At 38.4% G+C, this 23,786-nt stretch overlaps 1 long non-coding RNA gene and 1 other non-coding gene across 2 annotated transcripts; both read right to left on the bottom strand.

The window, feature by feature from the left end:
* Nucleotides 1-6,375: 6,375 nt before the first annotated feature.
* On the bottom strand, nucleotides 6,376-7,527 carry LOC120425172 (uncharacterized). Its single transcript, XR_005606483.2, has 2 exons — nucleotides 7,004-7,527; nucleotides 6,376-6,941 (listed from the first exon to the last, which is right to left on the bottom strand). It is a non-coding gene; the product is annotated as an uncharacterized LOC120425172 (long non-coding RNA).
* A 16,185-nt stretch (nucleotides 7,528-23,712) lies between these two features.
* On the bottom strand, nucleotides 23,713-23,786 carry Trnat-agu (transfer RNA threonine (anticodon AGU)). The gene has a single exon. It is a non-coding gene; the product is annotated as a tRNA-Thr (tRNA).

Below are 23,786 nucleotides of genomic sequence, written 5' to 3'. Positions count from 1 at the left end.
CATATTAAATATTCCGCTCTTTTGAAATGTTAGACTTGAATCCAAAATTTTCAAAATATTTGTTCGAAAACATCCAATATTTAATGTTCTTAGACGAAATTCTCTGGACCTTTCTAAAAAATATTTTCAGAGATCAGGACGGGGCGTATTCATTCAAGGATGGTAAAACTACAAATTTTTAGTAAACATTTGGTTAAAATCAAACTTTTAGTGACCATTTCTTGAAAACGGTGTATTCTATTAAAATTTCTTTAAAGTACAAAATTCAAAAACAAAAAATCTACTTCACTTTAAATTTGAAATTAAAAAAAAAAATTGGGAGTGATTTCTATTTTTTCATAAAAAAAACCATTCTATGGTCATACAATAATAAAAATGTCCAAAATAGGTAAGTTTCCTTGTCAATTGGGTACTAAACTGCCCATGTTTGCATAAATGTCCCATATGCAAAAACAGCAAGCTGAGAAAAAAGCAAGGAAAGTTTGTCCCACACATAAGGCTACGTGTTAAGTTTTCATGTAAAAACAGGATTCCCTCCTGATTCATGGAACAAAGTACTGGATGTTATGGGCTCTTTTGAAAGAGCACACGATTTTGAACCAAACTGCATCAATAACTCAAAAGTGATGAAAATGCATATGGGACATTTATGCGATCATGGGCAGTAAAGCCCTATGTAAATTTGAATGTACAACGGTAAAAAAACACTACTAAAACCATTTCCGATCACTTTTTTTTCAAAAAAAAAATATTGGTCAAGACAACATTTTTTCGATGGATCAACTATGGTCCCCTTGGAACGAGCTGTCAAGTAGGAACTTTTCTGTCAAGAAGGACCGTGAAGTTAATTTGAAAAAAAAATGATTTAAAAATCCATTTTAAATCCTTTGCGGTCGTTCAAAGGATCATTGTACTCAGAAAAATGAGCTTTATCGTTGTGAACGATAATATCACAAATTTAAGCTGAATTTTTGAACCCAATTGTTCAAAAGTATTTTTTGGCTGATTTAGCGATAATCTATGTTATAAAATGTTTAAATTTCGATGCAACTTTTGAAAACTTGTAAAAATATCAAAACAAAATTAACATTTTTGGACAACCCAAACCATCAATCCAAAGCATTGCACTTCTCGCATATTCAATCACTCCAATTTATCTCAATTCTGGAATCTCCAGCTGCATTCCAAAGTAAACCAAATCAACGTTTGTTTTTGGAGCTGGTCAGCTGTTTTTGCGCCACCCACCGTCACACACAGCGTCTAATTGACGCTCAAGTTGTTTTTGTTCGAACTCAAGTAAGCTTCAATTAGTGGCATATTTTTGCGCGCCAATCAAAATTTACGCCCAAGATTGCATTCATTAAAATTGCAACCAGCGACGACGAACAAAGCGGGTCAAAGTCTTTGTGTCCCTCTCTGCGGCCTCCATTCATGTCACTGATTTCTCGCTTCTCTCTTCGAAATTGGCCACTTTGGCGAAATGACACCCGACTGTCATTAAGATAGCATTCTTACGAGGGGAACCTCATTTTAGCGGGGTTTTTACTGCTGCTGCTACTGCTGCTTATTTTGCTTCCGAGAGGTGATCACTGATCCAGGTGTTGGGATTTGCTTCTCTAACTTTTTGAGCTGCAATGCACAGTTAAAAAATCAAAATTTTGGGATAAACTTATATTTTTGAAGACATCAAACCATGAGTCAAACGTTGCTTAAATATATCGGTTTTTGTACGTATAAAATTAAGGTTAGAGTTTTGTGAAAACAAATAAATTTTCAAAAATATTTTTTAACTGTTACACAGGAAAAAAAGTTGAATTTTGGAATGTTGAAAATTTGGTAGGTTGAATATTACCTCTTTTTTGAGTAATATTACATAAAAAATGTAAATTAGTGAATAATTTTTTTTTTTTTGACGCAAAATCTGTCACCATTTCCTGATGAATATTACCATCATTATTTTTTTTCTGTGTATGAATGCAAGTTAGCAGTGAAAAGAGTGCTATACAGGAGTCCATTGATAGTGGGAGAGAGAGCGTTCAAAATGCACGTATAATTACTGACTACTTTTCCTCACCTTTGCGCGCGCGGGAATTTGTCGTTGCACGTGGGAAGGTCGAATAATTGGCTGGAAATTGGTCGTTTGAAAAAATGTAGGCTAATGAAGGCGAGCTGCAAAATGGGTTTCTTTGCAGGCAGAAGTGGGTTCAAGGAAAATCACTGCTTTGCTGATTGGTGGTAAATTGTTTCGGTTTGAATCTCGTTTTGTAAGGAATTTCGTTGTTAAAGTTTGTAGAAAGTTATTGACAGTGAATTTTCAAATTACATTTCTGAATAGTTTGAAGAAATCGTTTTTTTAACTAGAAATTTGGGATTAACTTTTTGCAGAATAAGTTGTAGTCGAAGCTAATTTGCGTTCGCTCCACAATTACGCAAAAGCCAATAACCGCATCGTTCCAAACAATTACAAGCCACATTATTGGAAACTTGTCTGCAACGTGGGATATTATCCCATCGCCAGTCACTATCAGCTGGCTCACACAGTTTATCCCCCCGGTCGTAAAGCCACCTTCAGCTGGTTTAATTTTCCTCCGCGTGTGTGTGTGCTCGTGCGAAGAGAGCAGTTAACAAGACTTAATGTCTTTATGGTGCGCTCCTCCCCCAACAATCGACCGAATGGAAAGTGATTAAACTGATAGTTTGTGCACTGTAAAAAAAATTATAGCTAAAATTAGTTCACAATCTTTATTTGCAAAATCTAAAATTTAAATTGAAAAAAGTTTTTAACTTTTTCCAAAGAAAAAACAAAATTTTTCACTGTACAAAATTCATCGACTTTGGCACCAGCTGCTGCTTCTCCAAGAGAAGACTCCAGCTTTCATCACTGATAATGCGTAATATATGTTGTTGCAAGCCGGCCTGTGTTGCACTTTCCGCTGGGGGTTCAAGCTTGATTAATCAAAATCCTAATTGAGTTAGGGGAAAACACACACACACACGTGACAGCACTTGTGGTGTGGTTTCAATTATGGCACGATCCGGCACTGCCGAGTTGAAGTTGAGAAAATATTTTCCTATTATCGCAATAGCAAACCTTTTCAAAAATTCGCCAACAAAACATCTAAAAACGGTAGAAAACAGACACGACGAAGGCACGCGTGGCACGTGCCACCAACCGCCACCAGGTCGTTTGACATTTAAAGTTTGATTTATGGTGCTTCCTTAAGTTACAAGTGCTAAACTGTGCTGAAAGCGCGCGCAAAAATGATAAACTGTGCGGCGACCTTCCCGGTGGCATTTAAACTTTTATATGCGAGGGTAAATGGATTGCGTCAAGTTGCTGCTTTTGATATTTGATCAGTTTTTTTGAGGTTCTTGGAGGCAAATTGGTGTTGATAGCTCTTTATGTGATGTGAAATTTAGAAGTGGGTCGGAAAAACAAGATGGGGAATGCTGGGGTGTTAGAATTGGGACATGTTAAAATAGAACAATAATGACTACGGTTAGTGATTTTCGCGATTTCACGGCAACCGCGTACTCAAAACTGAAATGCTGCGGAATTCAAAAAAGAATCCTCAATGTTTGAAAATTTAATTTTCAGATTGCATTTTGGAAGCAGTCGTTAAAAAAATTAAAAAATATTTCATGGTTCAATAATTTAGATCTCATTTTTTTGAAGATATTGATCATAAAATAACTCTATCAAAATGCTGATTTCCACAATGAAATAAAATGCAAAACAGTTTTAGCTATTGTTAAATTCAGTAACATAGCGATGAACAAATTGCATTGTATTATGTGAGGAAATTAAAAAAAAATGTTTTAGGCAGAAATTCAGTACCCGTTGATAAAAATTTCCTTTCTAAAATATTTGTTTTTTTTTTATTGTTATGAATACCAAATGCTGCAAAAACTATTAAAAATTGAGCTTTGTCTAAACTTATTTTAAATAATCAATGATTCTCTTTCTACTTAAGGTGGAATAAAAATGGATTTTGTTTGGAGGGACTTTAGCAAATTATTTTGATATTTAAATTATAAAGTCTTTCAGATGCATAACTGGACAAAATTCAACTCTTTAAAAAAAAGCATTAAATATTTTGTATTAGGAGAAAATGTCTTGTGTTTTGAAATATTTTTAATTCTAGAAGATACTTTCCTCTACACAATAATTCTTAACTAACATATTTTTGCATTTGTTTAAAGCAGATTTTGAAATAAAACTGCCTTGAAATTCCAATCTTTTGTAATTGGGATGCCACGAAATTAAAATTTTTGAGCCGTGAAAAATCACTAACCCTAATAATTATACAGCTTGAAATGAAGAGGAATTTAGGTTTCTCGAAAACACAAAATAATAACTTTAATTTAACACCTAAATTTATTTATTTTTTTAAGTGCAAAATTAAATACCTTAAAATAAAAAAAAAACACATATGAATAATAAATTATGGAAATCAATTGAAAACTACTTTTATAACTCATGGATGATACCAACTACTAACTTGGTATGGTTTTTGGAGGCAGTTTTTTTAGATTTTGCTCGGTTTGTTCTAAAGGTCGTATCAAGATGCTCTGATTTGGATAAAACTTTCAGCGTATGATTGTCTATACATTTGATAAAAATGTCAAATATGAGCCCTCTACGACATAGGAATGTGTTACACCACATTGAAGTTTGAATAAAAAAAATTAAAAACTTAAATTGCTCGCATTTCCGTCAAACTTGATGAATTCCAATTTAATTAATTGCATTTCAAAAGGTCTTTTGAAGCTGTTCAAAATGTGCTGTAAAGATCTGGGAATGGTTTGACTTTTTCTCATAGCTGTGTGAAACAAATTTAAAGCCCAGTTCTTAAAATTTTGAAGCAAGCAAGATCACATTATACCTCATTCATAATTAAAGTTATGCTATGCTACTACCGTTAATTTGAAAAATATTCATTAATTTATGATTTTTTTTTTTCGAAAGTTTTATTACTTTTTCGAGTTTTTTTTTTGGTCCCAAAATTTAAAAAATGCGAAAAGTCTTTAAGTGTCTTTTGCCTTTCTTACAAAAGAAAGGTTTAAGGTTTGCTTTAAAAAAAACGCTTTTCTCAGAAATCTTTAAAAATTCGTGCACGGTGAGGAATCGTCCCAGGAAAAAATCCTATTACTCTTTCGATTGAATTTTGGTCCGAAACCCGGAACTCATAGTCTGATTTTTGAGTGCTCTTTTTCTGAAATACTTGAGCGATGTATGTGTTCGCTCTTAAAAATTTGGGTCTTCCATCATTGGAAAACCGCTCGTAGAACCCACAATTTTTATATTTCAGATTTGTAGCCGTGGGTCGGAGACGAACATTTTATTTTTCGATTCACAATTTTCGACCAGTAAATGTGGTGGGTCTCGTGGCGCAGGGGTAGCGGCTTCGGCTGCCGATCCCGATGATGCTATGAGACGCGGGTTCGATTCCCGCCTTATCCACTGAGCTTCTATCGGATGGTGAAGTAAAACGTCGGTCCCGGTTTCTCCTGTCTCGTCAGAGGCGCTGGAGCAGAAATCCCACGTTAGAGGAAGGCCATGCCCCGGGGGGCGTAGTGCCAATAGTTTCGTTTTAAATGTGGTCAAAACCATTTTAGAGGTATTTTATTGGACTATTTTACAGATAACACTATCAAATTAAAAGAAACCAGTTTCAAACATAAAACCATTCGAAAACATGCGCCATAAACTGCTTGGCCCAAAATTTGAAGCTTTTCCAAAATTTATTTCCAGAGATATATCCATATTAGTGTTTTCCGTCTTGTTTTACCCTATTTTTTCCTATTAAATATTTGGTCTTATACAGAATTATATACTGGACATCAAATTCAAAGTCCCGGCTCGTTCTCGCTCGAAAGTCGTCAAGTCGAAGCACATTCACGCTTGCGCGTTTTACGCTACGCGTGAAAGTGTTCTTTCTGGCTTTCCATAATACACACCAAAAAATAATCGTGTAATTTTCTGTCTAAACGATGCACATAACTGGAGCGTCATCTTTGACGCAAAATTACATCAGATTAGAAAATTACACGACCCTTTTCTAGGCAATTTATGCGCATTGAATTTTACACGAGAGAACTTACGTTGATGTAAAATTCAAATTCACTTAATTTCACTGGGATGCTCGTGGCTTTTGGGAAGTTTTGGCTGATGTTTCTAGGTTAGGAAATAAAAAAAATATCTTCGACGTTTAAATAAACATATTTATTCAGCTCAATTACATTTTATGTTTATTTGATTACTTTTCACTTGCACATAGGGGAAATTCTCGTATGTTTGGCAGGTTAAGCACTCGCTCCTAACTCCATCCAATTCGCTGATTTTCACTATTTAAACAACTAATTTTGCATAACTTTTGATAGAAACTTGCTTGCTCACTTCTCATTGAGCTATTTATCACTCGAGTTCAGTTGAAAACGCTTTTAATTAGCTTTAATTTAATGTCAAAGTTCTGACCTGCCAACATTAGAGGCACGCTGGAATTAGATGCTGTTACCCTATACCACATTATTTTTCGACATCATTCGACTTCGAGTTATCGCCTAGAACAGGTTCCACCTTGGGCACGAACAGCCGTTGTGTGAGTGTGCTGGTTCGGTTCTATCGGGAGTCCGAAATCAACGGCGCACATTTTTCAATATTTTGGTCCGGAACTCAATATTTCGGCGGATTCCGATAGCACTCACTTTTCTTCTTGGAAAACTTTTCAATTCACCACACTACGAGTCGCACACACTTGAATCCGTGCCGTTTTTGTTCCAGATGCGGCCACCGAAACATCTTCGTCGGAGTCATTTTCCCTGGCGTGCTTGAATGGACAGCCACTTGAGGAAGTAGGCTTGTCGATGCTTGTAGCGAAGTTTCGGAAAACAATTCCGGACCAAGCTTTCTAAGGATTTCCGCAATGTACTGCAGCATTCTGGGGACAGGGAAAGATTAATATGTTGACTTATGAACGAAATTCAGCTCTATCTCAATCACCTTGAAACTAGCGAACAGACTCCGGATTCTGCTTGAGCACCGGAACTGGCAAATGGCCTTCAGGAACCGGACATCAAAATCTAACAAATTTGCACGGTTCTAAGGAACACAAAACTGCCAAAAGATTGCGAAGAGTTCCACCTTAGCAGCAAAATAAAACTTCCACTCGACTGTTGTGATCGCACAGTGTAAGATGGCTGACTTTGACAGTCGTACACGCAGCGATGCGGAGCAGCCAAAATGGGTGAAATTCTATACGAACTGATGTAAAATTAAGTAACGTGATTGAATATTCAGACAAATCATATGCTCCAGTTATGTGCATCATACGAGACTTAAAATTACATTTATTGAATGTTAATATTCAGTAACTTCGACCATATGATCACGGATTTGATTTTTGCAATTTTGTTTGGTGATTACGTCTGGTAAGATGTAAAATTCAGTAAATTTTTATGATACGTTCTTTGATTTTCTGTCAATATTTCAATTACGTCTAGTGTAATTTTCATATTTTTTTAGTGTGTAGATCGACAAAGTGCAATATCGATACATGTTTTGTTAAGTTAATCTTAGACTAACATTAAAGACTGAGTACCCTTTTTTTCTAATAATGTCAATCCAATATGTTTTTTCTTAATTAAATATAATTATCTTGCGACCCATAATGTACCTCTGAAATTAAAAAAAAATGCATTGGAGGTTTAGCTTAAAAAGATTTGAAGCTTTAGGTAAAATTCTCACTGGATGGTATCATAATGTTTCCGAAAAATTAATTGCTTAATATATTTGTGGAAGTTTCATCATTTTGTAAGAAAGACTCTATTAAACCTCTGGTGATATCGGATTTATGATTGAAAATTCAAAATGGCAATTCTTTTTTGTCTCCGATTGTCTAAGGAAGGGACTAAAATTTGAATTAATATTTGCCATAGCCTGAGCAAAAATTAACTTTATAAGTCAATCAGCAAAAAAAAAATAAAGTTTTCAGTTGAACAAAAGCAGCTCAAATAATATCAAAACAAGGTAAAAATATAAATCTCTAAAAAAAACCTGAACAGTAGAGGGTTAAGTTGCACCCTGAGGCGATCCTCGCGATATCCAAGGGAGCTGTTGCTCGTGAATTTATATTTCAATAACACCAATGTCATAAATTGTGGCCCGGCCAAGCACGTTGCGACTGAGCCAAACTGACGAGAACAGCCCGGTGTTAATTTCGCAACTGGCATGAAATTTTAGCGCCATCGCACGCAAGTCGCTTCTCGTTTTAAGCTTATATAATTATTGGTTGGCAGCAGCTGTTGATTCTTCCAATAGGTTGGGATAAAACCAGTTTCAGAGATGCTTGACAAACTGGTTTAAAAATTAAAAATTGTTGTGAAATCACCCATCTATTCCCAGAAGCCCCCACGAAAAAAAAACGCAGCACTTCATCCCTCGCCTAGCAACCTTTCCCAGAAGAGAGTCCATCATTTCTCCAACGACGACCACTGCCGTTAGGGCGGCGCAGCAATTTCCCAGAAAACAATGCTCCAAACTGCCCTCGGGTCAAGGAGAAGCTAAAAAACTGCACTTGAGCCCGAAAAGTACTTCAACTGGCGCGTTATTGCTTCTTTTACTTGATTTCTTTTTTCGTTCGTTTCGTTTACTAAGTTTGAGTATTTATCCAAACAAAAATCGGACCACGCACAGCGTAAGCTGCAAACGTTTATGCACTCGATTAAGGGGGAACGAACAAAAAAGTTTTTGGAAAAAGAGAAAAAAGATAACGTTAGCGAGATTTGAACCTTGACTTAATATTGAAAATAACGTATTTTTAATGTTCAATATTTTTTGTAGGTACCCCCCTTAAAAACAAACGAAGAGGGGCGCCTAAAAGCCGACGTTGCCGTCCCGCGTGAAGTAAAAATGTGATGAGTATAAAAATTAAAATAGGAACCGCAACCGAAAGAGCGTATGCACCGAAAAAAATATCCCGCCCAAAATGTATAAATAATTCAATTCAATTCAATTCGGTTTTATTGGTGAATAATCAAGATACAATGAGTTATTTTGAAGTGCATAACAGAGTTTTGGAGTTCCTTACAGCTGTGTGTTACATCATAATCCATTTAGGAACAATTATTTCTTTAACTAAGGCACTAGCAAGAGTAAGAAAAAACTATAAAAAAAACTTACAGAAATTGCAAAGGAAAGGGGATAGAGGAAGAGAAAGCTTATATCTAGATCACAGGTAATTTATCCTTTGTAGATGTGTTTGATCATCAGTTCCCCAAGGGCCAGGAATTGTTCCGCCTTGTTCCGGCAGCTCCGAAACCGCGTCATCATCTCCCCCGCGAGAGCAAAGAACTCCGGCAGGGTGAAGAGATCTTTCCCGGTGACTTCTTGCTGGGCCGTACTGCCGCTACCGGCAGCGACCACGCTGGCGAACGAACGCCCCCAACCAGGAGGGAACGCTGAGTTTTCCGCTGGAACCGTACGCTGTCCAGCTGCAGGAACGGCTGCGCTCGTACTTCGCTGAGGAGGTTGGGACGCTTTCTTCTTCCTCTTTTCCTGCTCCTCGAGGTAGGCCTTGCGCGCGACGCATCCGCGGTAATTGCCGGTATGGTTGCCGTCACAGTTCGCGCACTTTACGCGCGGCTTGGTTTGTTCTGCCTTGTCCCCCAAGTCCGCCTTTCGTGGCAGTGCGCACGCCTCCGACAGGTGTGACTCACCGCACTTCACGCAGCGAGGCCGGAGGTTGCAGTTCCGCGAGCCGTGTCCGAATTTCTGGCAACGGTGGCATTGCGCTACGTCCGTCGGGTTCTTGGTGTAAAACCGCCAGTTTACCCAAAAACCGTCCAACGTTTTAGTCCGCCGCAGGTCTTGGATCTTGGCGGTGCCGCGGTCGAAGTACAACAGGTACAGTGTGTGCACACCCGTGACTGTTGTCTTTCGCGAGAGTACTTTTATCTCCCGCGGTTTTATTCCGGCGTCCGAAAGGTGACCCTTCAGGTCGGAGATCGGACGGTCTTGATAACCCTGCAAGACGACCTTAACAGGGGGCTTCTCGGGGTTGAATGTGTAGAAGTTGAAGTTGCTACGCTTCAGTTCTTCAAACACCAGGTCGAAATTCTTTTTGGTCAGTGTGATCACTTGCACTGCCGACTTACCGATTTTCAGACAATATCCGAGGCCTTCCAGCAACTCGTCAACATCGTCCGCTAACGTGTCCAAAACAAAAATTGGAGGTGGTCTACGTTCCGCTGGAGAGTTGTTCTTTTTTGACGTCGGCACTTTTTTCCGTGCACGACCATCATCGTCGTCGTCGTCGTCGGTAGTGCTGCTACCGTCAGAGTTGTTATTTTCTTCGTCGTCGCTCAGCATCTGGAACTCGTTCCTGATGGGGATGTTGGCGGATGTTGATGTGCCACTGGTCGTGGCACCGGAAGTACCGGAACGGGTTCGCACTGGTGATCTTGGGACATATCCGGGATGTAGTAACTTTTTGTCGATGCCTTCAGCGCTGACGCTCCCCTGCGCGATGGCGGCCGACACGGCGTTGGTTTGTTTACCTTTTTGCACACGGCCGGTAGACGAACTTCGCGGGTTTTTCGAGGCCGCACTCGAACTGCCACGGCCACGGCCGGCCTTTGGCATGCTGGAGAAGCAAACTCGCGGGTAACCACAATCAATTACTGCGAAAAAAATCGAAAAAACGATGGAGCACTGAGCACTAGCTGCATGCTCTCGTGCGTACACGGAGGGAGCTGAAATGTATAAATAAAAAAACACATAAAATGCACATCATCACAAAAATTAAAAAAAGCGCGCCGCACAGTGGCCACTGCTGGACCCATCATCACGCCGGATGCTGCTGGGCGCGCGTTATGATTGATGATCTTGGGCTACTTTTTCGAGTGCGCAGCACTAATTCGTCTCGCGGGGGTCATCAAATTGGAAATTCAAATTAAACTTTTTTTTTCTTTCGAACGCCCAGTCCATCAACGTCAGCGACCTCAGTAAAAAGCAACAGTTTGAAATTAAATGCAACTATTTCAATTAAGGTGCAGTTAAAAGAGCGAGCACATCTCTTGGTCGTTAAATTGGCGAGATCGTTGAGAACGCTCGGAATGGCCTTCACCAGGGTCGTAAAAAAAACGTCGGAGGAGGAGGCTGAATTCTACCAAGAAGTGATTTGATTCGCGCTGACGGGATTCAGATGATGAGGAATTACTCTACATGGTGCTGCAAGCCATTATTCTCGTGTATGCCGTGTATGAAAAGGGGCTTCAGCTGTTGGAGATGATGCCGTGGTGGTAATTGAAGGGGCAGGTCGCGCACTCCGTCCGCGTCAGTCAGCCGTTGATAACTTGAACTTCAACTTGGCCATTTCGCGGTGGGGCAAGCAAGAGGTGTTAATTCGATTTCGCGCGCAAGATCTTGGGCTGTGGAAGCGAAAAACACAACGTTGCCTCGAAAGTACTAAGTGGGCAGTAATTTTCACACGTTTTTAAACCCTTCTGCAAAAGGTGGGAGAGAAAATGGCGAGTTCAAATTTCGTTGAACTCTGGCTGATGGATTCGTTGGGGTTGTAACTGTGCAGTGCCTGGTTGCAGAACGAGCTGAATCAGTATTTTTTAAAGTGAGCTCAGCACCTCCCCTAGTCTGGCCGATGAATCTTAGACCTCTGAAGCAAAAAAAACTTCCATTTATTAAAAAAAAAATACTTTCAATAGCTTGATAATTTAATTAAATAAAAAAAAGGTTCAAAAACTTCCCTTATTTCTAATTGTATCACTATTAGATAAAATCATTATTTTGTACTTCTTCTTATAAAGTTACTATAGAAAAATCAGAGGTTTCTGGCAGTTTTAACCTTCTTGGTCATTCGCTGCTCTCGTTTTCACAGTATTAATTATACTTTTTGCAAAATTGTTCAAAATTATCTCAAAAAATCCATGGTAAAAATAAAAAAAAAACAAAAATTTAATTGGAATTTGGAAAGCATTAAACTGCAATCAATATAAAAGGCTGTATCTTTTGGAGAAATGCTTTGATCGATTTGATGTTTTGGGTAACATTGTAGGTATAGATAAGGACTACACCGAGAAAAAAATAACATGAGAAAAAAAATTGATTTCATAAACATTGTTTCTTTTTTTTCTTAATTATTAATAAATGGGATTATGGGATATAAATCTTGACATGAAATTTCAGAAATGGCAAAACAATATTTGACAGAGTTATTTATAAAAACAGTGATTTTACTAATTCAGTTTTTAAATGTAAAATAAAATTTGCAATCAATAAGTACTTCAATGAAAATTTTGATAAAAGTAATGGTCATTTATGGTATTTTTTTTTTAAATTGTCGAAGATTTTTATTTTTTTTAAGATAGTGCCCATGTTTCCCATTCTTGAAAAAAAATAGATTTAGAAAGCTGAGAAATAAGCCATTTTTTTTGTTGATACGACCATTGGTTGCTGACCATGCTTAGATTAAAAACAAAACAATAACCGATATTTGGGGAACTTGTAGATTTTTAATGTTAACGTTTTGTGTTTTTTTTTCTCTTTTCAAAAAACATCGCAATTCGCAATTCGCAATTTTCAGTGTAAGAACGGGCCTTGACCGATCTTATGCACCAGGTTCCCGACGAACACGCACTGCCCTTACACCTACATCTCACCCTTGCTCTGAGTCAGTACGAGCAACACGCTAGAACACGCTTTGAGTGTTCGTGCCAGGCATGCACACCTTCTTTTCCGGTTACGCATTTTAACTCGGCCGGGGGTGGTACATTACGTAGGGTTTGATGTAAGTATAAGCGCCTAACCATTTATAGTGTGCCTATCAACTTTCATTAAAGCAAAAACTGTTTTATTTTTAGTTTGAATTTAAAAACTAGTTGTTATTTTACTGTATATTGTTTTCTCCTGAAATCTTCCCTATTGTTGAGTTGTGTTTATCTGTTGCTATTTCTTTTGTCGCGGTGTTTTGTTACAATTTTTGGTCCTAAGCATGTTTTAAAAGTTTACCAAAAATACAATAGTATTATTTGTGTTAATCCTTTAACCATTCCAAAAATTGAGTAAGGGCTCAAACCTCACTTGTTTGAAAAAAAGGGTGAAGATTGAAAACAATTGACAGTAAAAGAGAATTTGTTTTATAAAAATCAAGTATCAATAGTAAGAGAATGATGAGCGTATTTTAAAGAATAATAATGAGAAGCTAGATGTATTAGACAATAGAGCATGAGCATGAGCATGAGCATGGTTGACTGCCAATGAGCTGCTACTCCGTTATTGACAGATCAGCTAAAGTTAAACAATGAATCAAAAATGATCAGTGGGAGCCAACCATCCGTTCACTGTTTAACCCGGGGGGATGGCAACCCTATTCCATCCAAAGCAAACTGACAACAGTCTACATTAGCACGGTTGTCAAATGAGAGCCCACAACAAAAGCACTAGCTGTCAATTGGTAGCCCATAACAAATCATTGTTTGGGTTTTTTATTTTCAAATTTCCTGCAATTCAAGCGATAACTACCTGAAAAAAACACGTGAATTGTGTTGCTGATGGCAAAATCTATCATATGCTTAGAGATTCCATCCCAATATTGGCTGAAAATTCATATCGAAAAAAGTGATTTTTCTGTTTACCTTTTTTTGCTTTTTTTCTTTTGATCGATCAAACAGTGCGCCCGTACACTGTGAATCGGCATTACAAATTTTTCAGTTTGGTTTTACACATTTGCATGGGACTTTTGAGTTTAACCAGGATAACACACTTCGTGTTACCAAAGTAATATGAATAATATTGATTCACAGTGTTTGTTATCTGAACTTCCAAGATGGCGGCTTCTTCGCTACCCCCTGGTTTAACCCCTGAAGACCCCGACTTTATTAGTCAATACCGGCGCCCTCCCAAGAAGCCTGCAGTTCAACGAAAGGGAGGAATGTTAGTCCGATAGTTGAAGTTGCAGACTCATCAAGCACATAGTTTTTCGCTATATACTTGTTGATACCGCTTGAGACCGTTGAATCCATAGCATCTCCTTTAAGCATCACGTGATTAATTTTTTTTTGGGTTAGTGGGATAAGGTATTGGCTTTTCGATGCCTCCCGAGCTACGACGCTATGGGGAGGACTTTCATAACATACCCGTCGGCGAGCCTTCCGAGCAACGATGCTATGGGAAGGTCTTTCTGGTTAACACACAAAATCACTCACACACAGTTATTTTGCTCCACTATTAACTCAACGATCCAAATTGTCAGTGCGTCTTTCGTTCATTATATAGAATTGGCTTTTTCACCGCAAAAAAAAATTTAACCTTATTCGAAAAATTTAAACACAATCCACACGACGCCGTGCCTTCCGATCAACGATGATATAGGAAGGGCTTTGAAAATCACAAAAGAAATCACTTTTCACTCCGCATATTTTTTACGACCACGCGCTCCCTTTGCCAATTATGCACTCTGCACTCGATCAGCGTCACAAAAGAGACGGAAAATAACACGAAAAAACAGGACTTCGCGTCCCCACAGGCACCGCACTACTCTTAGATGTAAAATTAGACAATAGAACAGATAAAGAATTATTCAAATAATAAATTCGCAATAAAATCAAAAAAGATTAGGCGAATGATCAATAGACTTGATATTACTAGTACATTAAGGAAAAGTATATTTTTAAGGAAACAAAAAACAAAACAAAGTTTGTTACAGCAGTGTTAATTGATAGAAAAGAGTGGAAAAGCTTTGAGAGATAAGAGAATCAAATGTTAGTAAAATTAAAATCAAATGTTGGATATTAAATAGAAGAATCAGTGAAGAATTAGGAATCAGAAGAGCAAAATAATAATAGGAGATAGGTGGTAGCTGAGAATGAAGAGAAGAGAAACCCCGTTGTGCGATGTTTCAGGTACATCCACAGCAGTTGACTCAACATACTGCGAATCAAAACAATACCGTCTACAATCACAAATTACTTCCCTTTCCCTTATTGTCGCGCCCCTTTCTTTTAGCCGTCTCGACTCTGACCCGCGGTGGTCAAAGGTTTACGATCCGTTTCCACAGGCCACCAGCTAGGTCATCATGAAAACCAAGCCAACGTGGAGGTAAGAAAATAGGACACTCGCAAGGAACCAGAGCTATACTGTTCTGATCAAGATAATTCGGATGATCTAACAGAACTACGGATGTAGTTAGTTACGCTCCTTCCAGGATGTTCCTTACGTGGACGTCAACCGAAGAGCACGCAACAAGGTCAGTGCCATTGCATGCTCTTAGGTATCAATCCTTGGCCTGCTCTTTTCAAAAAACATCATTCAGAAATTTTAAAATCAAGAAAACGTTTTGAAGGGGCAAAAAAACATATTTTGACAGCTTATCACATTGCTTTCGAAAATAATTAACCAAAAGTTAACTATCAGTTTTTTATCATCAAAAACATTTCCGGTTTCTCACTACAATCAACGATATCAAGGTCAACATTTAAGTATTCTTTTTATCAACCTGTTATATCTTTTAAGCTTGTAGAACATTAAAAATGAGTTTTTATTTCGTAAGTGGTTATTTGGAAATTTATAAATGTCATGTTTCAAACAATTCAAAGAAACTATATCGTTGACGTAAAAACGCAAAATTTGTGTAAAAAAAATTAAGAATTAGCTATCAAATTTTTTGAACATTTCATTAAGCCTTGCAGGAAAAAATGTTGGGCACTTCAGGGTTGTTTTTATGCTTTATTGGATTGTATTAGATTTGAAAAGATAACGAATGGATATTTAAAGTTTAATGCAATTATTTTCACACAAATTATCATAATTTTGTCTCAATTGACAATTTGACAATTTCAATTTGAACTAATTTATTGAAAACTTTGCTAACTTTGCAAACAAAATTTAATTGAAAAGATACTTGAGTTACTAATAATCAAGCCTTAAGCAATATGTGGTATTTAGATTTTTGTAAATATTCAAAGTTTAAAATTTATAACAATTTGATGAGTTTCAATATCTCGCTTAGCAAGAGGGATTTACTTCAATGTTCAGTGTACCACTAATCCCATCAAAAAATAATCGAGACCCTTCATTTATTCTAAAATTAAATTGCATCGAAAGCCCGGTTCCAAAACGATAACGACATCACCTTCTCTCAAACCTCGCGAACATTTATTTTGCACACTCGCACATTTCATCGAGTTTGAATTTCATTACCGCGAGGTCCGTCGTCCCCGAAAAGTGCAACTTCCGATGCAAGACCACCGGAAGTGTGCACTCCTCTCTCATCAAGCCCAAAGCGCGCGTGCCGCACCGGTTGTTGCGGATTTATTCGAGTGCAAATTTAATCACATGCAGTGACGCGCCTTGTTTTCCCCCCCTTTTATCTATCTCTGGATGCTAAAATCCATGCGGAAGGTTGTTTTAGAGGTTTGGTCCGGGTGCGGTGTCCGGTACCTGCTCCGATGGTTCAGAGACAGTTGGACGAAAAAAAAAAAGATTGGCCAAAACAAACATTACATATTTGAAATTTACTTAGATTTGGTAAAATTTTGTAGAATTTTGCTAAAATGACTACTATTTTTGCTAATTTATCCATATTTTTAGTTGAAGTTTGCCATGCTTCCACGTGACATCTAGTAGTCTATGGCGTAACTGCAGCCCCCGCGGAACGCAAATTCGATGAAAGTGCATCGAAAAATGAATTTTGGGCCGGCTTGCTTTGATGATATCGAGCGTTGAAAACGCAACTGCAGCGCCATGCATCTAAATTGATCTGCTGGCCATTTCCCACAAGCGTTGCGTACACTCGCCATGAAATGAAGCATTATCGGTTATCGGTTCTTGCGACGAGCCCCGGCGGAAATTATGAGAAATGGACCCCTTAATCCGGGTGGGCCCCTTTTCGAATTTAGTTCTAATGCACCGTTGCTGAGTCATCAACTGGACAGTGTTGGTCCCCCCCTCTCCCCTTAGATGGTCAGAGTAGCACTTTTGGTCGCCGTCATGCCCCAACCCGATTTTTGAGAGGTGGTCATTTATGGGACCCTCGTCGTCGACCCAATAGGCATCGCACGTTGCGGAGGTGGTTTAGATTAATCGGTGATCATTAATCTTTTTCGTGTATCTACTCGCCGAAGAACCTCGCAAGTGCCAAATAAAGGGAGTTTTACAATACCTCGAACCAATCTAACTGCTTATGCAATCTACAAAGAGAGCCAATTTATCGCTAACAAGTCGTCGTCCTTTTTCGAAGAGGGAAAACTCCGCGAGTTCATCCATCATCGGGCGATGAAAACCACGCGCCCGGCTTCTTCCGGGTGAAAGAAAAGACTTTTCCGGCCAAAAGTTTTGCGCCACCTAGCGGGGTGAAGAGTATCCAATACATCACATCATATCACACGTCAACGGCTCACAAACAAGCTGTCTGTTAGTTTGCTGCGTTGACGGAAGAGGGTTCTTGACGGGTTCAGGATTCAGCACTGAAGCGCGTAGGAAGTTCTTGGCTTTCTTGACGGAAGAAGTAGCTGCTGCCTAGGGGGCACTTTGCTCAGTAGAGTGAAACTTTGGACAATAGAAGATGCACCTGCCATCGTTTATGACGTGTTAGCTTAAGTCCATTTCAGGAAAATGTTTAAAGTTTTGATGGACTGATGATACATTACAGCAAAGTCACTAAACGAATAATTCAAGGGATTCTAGAAAGATTTTTTTTTAAACTGCAAAGCTCGAAATGTTTGAAGTTGTTGTCAGTAAACGCTTCAGTTTAATCAAGGTATGATAGATTTAGGATCCCTGAACACTTTCCAATCTACATAATTGAATTTTATTGAATTTCCGGCGGAATAATAAAGTTGTAAATTTCGTTCATTCTAAGAAACCAAGCGTCTCCATTGAAATTTTCTTTCTCTTAGGAAATTTACTAAAATTCAATTCTGTTGATTGGAACGTGTTCAGGAAGCCCAAATTTATCATACCTTGTCGAAACTGAAGAGTTTACTGAAAAAATGTCGAGTTGTGTTATCTATTCTGTATTTTCTAAGTGGAGCTTGATGTAATCATGAAATGGACCGGATTCCTATGAGATTCCCAATTTCGTGACCACTTGTTCGTGTTTTTTTTCGAAAAGACAAATGATTACACGAATAATTGTAATTTTCAAATCAATTTTAAAATCAAGAACTGAAAGTCAAGATGTGCAACTCCTCAACAAGAAGAAAAAAGCAACAGATCAAACTCAAATTAGTCAAACAATATCATGGAATCGCGTGGCTGCCACCTCGAAATTCCGTGACTATGCTTCCACCCGTCCAAAACCCTCCAAACCCCCATTCGTGTTCCATTCAACATTCAGCAACAATCGGATGTAATTTAAGGGGTTCATGATTTATGGAACCGTGGACTCGAAAAGACATTTTCGCGCAAGCTGAATGTCACAACCATCGTCGTCGCCAGCACCATGTTATGTGAGCATTAACACGCGAGCTCTGGATGAAGTAATTTATTCGTTTGCAAAACCTAGCAAGACGACCGCGAAGCGACGACAAATGTACGAGTAATTGCTGACCCCTCCCTCCTCGCTCACTACTTCTTCGTCGGAGTGAGGAATTTGAATCGCGAGGAAATACTTTTAAAAGGGACATATGAGTCTTTTTTGGCAGGGTTGAACCCAGAACAAAAACTTGACTGTTTCGAAATTCGATTCTGGCACGCTACCTCAGAGCTACGCTCGCCCAGGCAAGCTGTCAAAATCGCAGGACTCCACTTTTTACAAACTTGACACCTTCAATCAGACTTGAACCCTGCTTGCCAAGCATCCGATATTTTCACACCATAAACAAGCGAATCCCGGTACTGCGACGCCCGCAGCTTAAACGACTTATCCGGAGATCATCGCCGTCGAAGACGGCCCGTGGCCGCCGAGATTCGCGCTCACTTAATCTTTCTTGCTCTTTTCAATGCTCGATGAGCAATGACGGCGGTGTGTGTTACATTACACAAGCTTGGAACCTGGCGGCGGACGTTGTCTCCGTGGCCATCGACCTTGAGTGTCGACGACCGTCGACGACGTAACGAATTCCGCCTATTCTGCGACTGTCAACGGACAGACTCCGGCAGAAAAGAGGGGGGATCTTTTGTTTGGTGAATATAATGTTTACTTGAAGGGTCTACCTGTTACGGGGAATCGACCATAAAAAATGCAACCTGCCAGAGCAATGATAGATGCCTGTCGCGCAGCATCCCTTTTTGAGATGCAACGTGCACGGAAAAAAATCGTGGTGTTGAAATTGCAAACAAAAAATCTTTTAGGCAAGAATTGAACCCACGACCTTTGACATGGAAGTCATTCAGCCTGCCTCAATGCTAAAGTGGTCAAATGGAAGTCAAACACTTTCCGTGCATCATTCTCATCAAGGAAACCGATTCGTGCCATCCCATTAAGGTAGATCGATTTGAATTTCACATTGTTAGCGAAAAATAATGCTGAATCCAATCTCTCGGGATTCCAGGAAGCTCAACAATGTACAAAACAACAAAAGATCCCTTCGATGATGGCCCGAAAATGGCATTCGCCATAGAAAGTGAAATTTAATACCACTCGTGAGAACCCCTCATCAAACCAAGGGACCCAACTTCCACAATAATTCATTCGCTCGTCAGTGTCTTGTTGAGTCTCGCCGGGTCATTTCGGATATCTCCGGTGGACACCTCCGAAGGAGGTGGAGGAGGTAAACCATTAAAAAACAACACCTCCAACAAACCAACCACAATCACGAGAGCGAGAGCGTGATAGGTATCGCCTAATGCTTCACGAAGTGAAGCAAAGAGAAAGGTGTGAATATTCAGAGCATTATGCATTGTTGGTTTAAGCCCCGATAGACTCGCGTTGGTTCAGCGCGCGAAAAAAAAACGCAGACAGGCTTTCCCACCATCAATTTCTCTCAACTCCATCAAGCAAACACAATGGAAGCGCACAGGAAAGGTCGCAATTGTTGTTTGGGGACGGAGTTGTCGTGTACTTACAGCCAGCCACCTCTGACATAAACTTGAGCGACGACCTCACACGCGGGAAAGTGAGATTTGTCACCTTTTGGCGATGACGATGTCTATGAGTTTACTCACCTGGAAGGGAGAAGAATGAGAGAAAGAAACTGTTTAGATAACATTATTTGCATTTAGTGTCGTGTGTCTGCTGACAGGTACATGGGAATTAATGGTGGATAAACATGGGAAAAGGTTTTGAGATATTATCGTTTGATCATAAAATTTCATCATAGTCTCTATTTTTTTGCATGAAATGTGTTAAAATTGTAAACAACAACTTGAAAATAGCTATTTATTGTTTCCAATACAAAATTAAGTGGAACTAATAACTAATTTCAAAGAAAAGTTTATTTGAATTTAAACATAGTTTTCAGAAATATTTATATTGGTTTATTATAAATAATATTTTTAATATTTTTTTAAAATTTTAATGATGTTTTTATGAAATTTTGATGAATTGTGGATGAATTTTGATGACAATTTTACGATTTTTTGATGAATTTATGATGAATTTTGATGAACTTTTGATGAACTTTTGATGAATTTTTGATAGATTTTTGATGAGTTTTTGATGATTTTTTGTTGAATCATTGATGATTTTTTGATTAATTTTGAAGAATTTTTGATGAAATTTTTGATGATTTTTTTGATGAACTTTTGATGAGTTTTTGATAATTTTTTAATGAATATTTGATGAGTTTTTGATAACATTTTGATGAATTTTTGATGCATTAATAAATTTTTGTTGAATTTTTGAAAAAAAATTGACAAATTTTTTGTCGATTTTTTGATGTTTTTTAATAATTTTTTTAAAATATTTTATCTATGATTTTTTGCCATTTTTGTAATTTTTGTATTTTTTGTAATTTTTGTATTTTTTGTAATTTTTGTAGTTTTTGTAATTTTTGTAATTTTTGTAATTTTTGTAAATTTTGTAATTTTTGTAATTTTTGTAATTTTTGTAATTTTTGTAATTTTTGTAATTTTTGTAATTTTTGTAATTTTTGTAATTTTTGTAATTTTTGTAATTTTTGTAATTTTTGTAATTTTTGTAATTTTTGTAATTTTTGTAATTTTTGTAATTTTTGTAATTTTTGCAATTTTTGCAATTTTTGTATTTTTTGCCATTTTTGTCATTTTTGTCATTTTTGTCATTTTTGTCATTTTTGTCAATTTTGTCATTTTTGTCATTTTTGTCATTTTTGTCATTTTTGTCATTTTTGTCATTTTTGTCATTTTTGTCATTTTTGTCATTTTTGTCATTTTTGTCATTTTTGTCATTTTTGTCATTTTTGTCATTTTTGTCATTTTTGTCATTTTTGTCATTTTTGTCATTTTTGTCATTTTTGTCATTTTTGTCATTTTTGTCATTTTTGTCATTTTTGTCATTTTTGTCATTTTTGTCATTTTTGTCATTTTTGTCATTTTTGTCATTTTTGTCATTTTTGTCATTTTTGTCATTTTTGTCATTTTTGTCATTTTTGTCATTTTTGTCATTTTTGTCATTTTTGTCATTTTTGTCATTTTTGTCATTTTTGTCATTTTTGTCATTTTTGTCATTTTTGTCATTTTTGTAATTTTTGTCATTTTTGTCATTTTTGTCATTTTTGTCATTTTTGTCATTTTTGTCATTTTCGTCATTTTTGTCATTTTTGTCATTTTTGTCATTTTCGTCATTTTTGTCATTTTTGTCATTTTTGTCATTTTTGTCATTTTTGTCATTTTTGTCATTTTTGTCATTTTTGTCATTTTTGTCATTTTTGTCATTTTTGTCATTTTTGTCATTTTTGTCATTTTTGTCATTTTTGTCATTTTTGTCATTTTTGTCATTTTTGTCAGTTAGTAATTATATTACGATTTTGAGTTCCGAACACAATATGTTGGTATCATGACAAGCTTCACCGAGTTTCAATATCTCGATCTCACCAAAATGACGCTATCGCGTGACCTGACCTGTAAGTCAGATTCATCACCCAATTTGCACCCAAGAGCTTCCGGATATCCCACAATTCCTCATCCCCGTCCACCCAGAATGATTCGACGAAGCCTGCTAAAGTAAACACTCCTCCGCGAGAACACGGCCACGTCAGCAAACAATACAGTCCATCACCCCCGATGAGTGACTGCCGGCGACTCATTCGGAGAAAAACTCACCATGATTCATCACCATATTTTCACGTCATTTATCCCGGAATTTATGGGCACATTTCCTCCCTTCCACCAACACCCACGCACACTTTCACGCGGATTTCCCTCCGTGTGTCACAGTAGGCTGATACAGCGGGGGAAAAAATCCGCATCGTCACTGCACTACAGTGAAAAACACTCGGCCTTCTGTGACGGGTTCGTTTTTTTGTTTGCCATCGACTTCTATGGTTGAAGGGGGCCATTTGTAACAGAGCTTGCACTCACACACTCGAGAGAGAACAATAGAACGCACGTTTGAACATAAACAAAAACAACGCCCGACACTCATCCGCTTGAGGGAGTATCTATTTGCGTTTAATTTTGATGGTCTGTAATTTATAGTGTTGTTGGTGTGCAGAGAGGTGCAGCACGCACGCACACAGTGCAAGTTTAGAAGCGCCCTCCTGTTGAAAGCTATTAATTATCCGGAATTGGTGTCCAAAGTAAAAACTAGACAAATGGAGAGGGCGTCCGAAAACCCGGATGGACCTCCTACACTTGCAGCGCCCGGTTGCCAGGATAATTAATGACCCTTCAGGGCACTTGGGCAAAAACTCCTGAGCGTCCTTTTGATTGGCCCTTCACCGTTTTGTCGAGTGAGGCCCCAACTGACAGCCAGCTGTTTGCTGGTGTAAATAATTGTAATTTACCGTACGGATCCAAGTATGCCAAGTGGCGGAACGCACAAAAATGCAAGTTGCTCCAGCAACCCGGCTACTGTGATTGATCTGTTTGTGTGTGAGTGTGTATCGATGGCGAGCGTTCAGCCAGAACGCCCTTTTTGACGGACGGTAGGGGAGAGCAAAAAATTCCGTTACGCCCCGGTGGAGCGCCGGGACGAAAAAGATCAAACAGCAATAATCCCTTGTCAGTGAAATTGCAATATTAAGCCAAATACGAGCCAAAACGTGAAACAAGACCCGTGTGTGCGTACTGTACCGTGTAGAGATCCGGAGGGACGGGGAGTAGCAGCGGGGGCGGCCAAACCAAACATATCAAAAGCGAAGCGAAAGTTGGAAAACATTGCAACATGAAAGTGACACTGCCAAATAGCCGGCAAGCATCGCGCAGCAGACTCTACCGTGAGGGTGTGTTCGTGTGATATATAGATGGCGTGCAAGCGAATCAACAAACACGAGTCGACGGTGTCTGTAAACAATGCGGCAGACACAAAAAAGAAGAAGCGTAAAAGTTATAAAGCAAAAGTGACATTTCACTAGCTCTCAACGGACGAATTTCCCTGCGTGTCGTACCGACCGAAACTTTCGAGGGCTTCTGTTTGTGACCCCCCGCAGGGAATCCGCAACATCGTAGTAGTCAGCGGATTACGGAATGCTCGCTGAACCATGCTGAGACATGTCAAAGCGGATCGAATCGTCGAAGTAGGCTTCGTACATTACGTTGATTGGTTTCCACTCTAACCTGCACTACTCTACAAATTAACTGTTCAGGAGTTCGAGAAAGAAAAAAAAGTCTTCCACTTGAGGCTCCGGCGAGATTCGAACTCACGATCTCCTGTTTACTAGACAGGCGCTTTAACCAACTAAGCCACGGCGCC

Source organism: Culex pipiens, chromosome 2, assembly GCF_016801865.2.
Source record: "Culex pipiens pallens isolate TS chromosome 2, TS_CPP_V2, whole genome shotgun sequence".
NCBI classification, from domain to species: Eukaryota; Metazoa; Arthropoda; class Insecta; order Diptera; family Culicidae; genus Culex; species Culex pipiens.
This window is presented reverse-complemented; position numbering and strand designations above follow the sequence as displayed.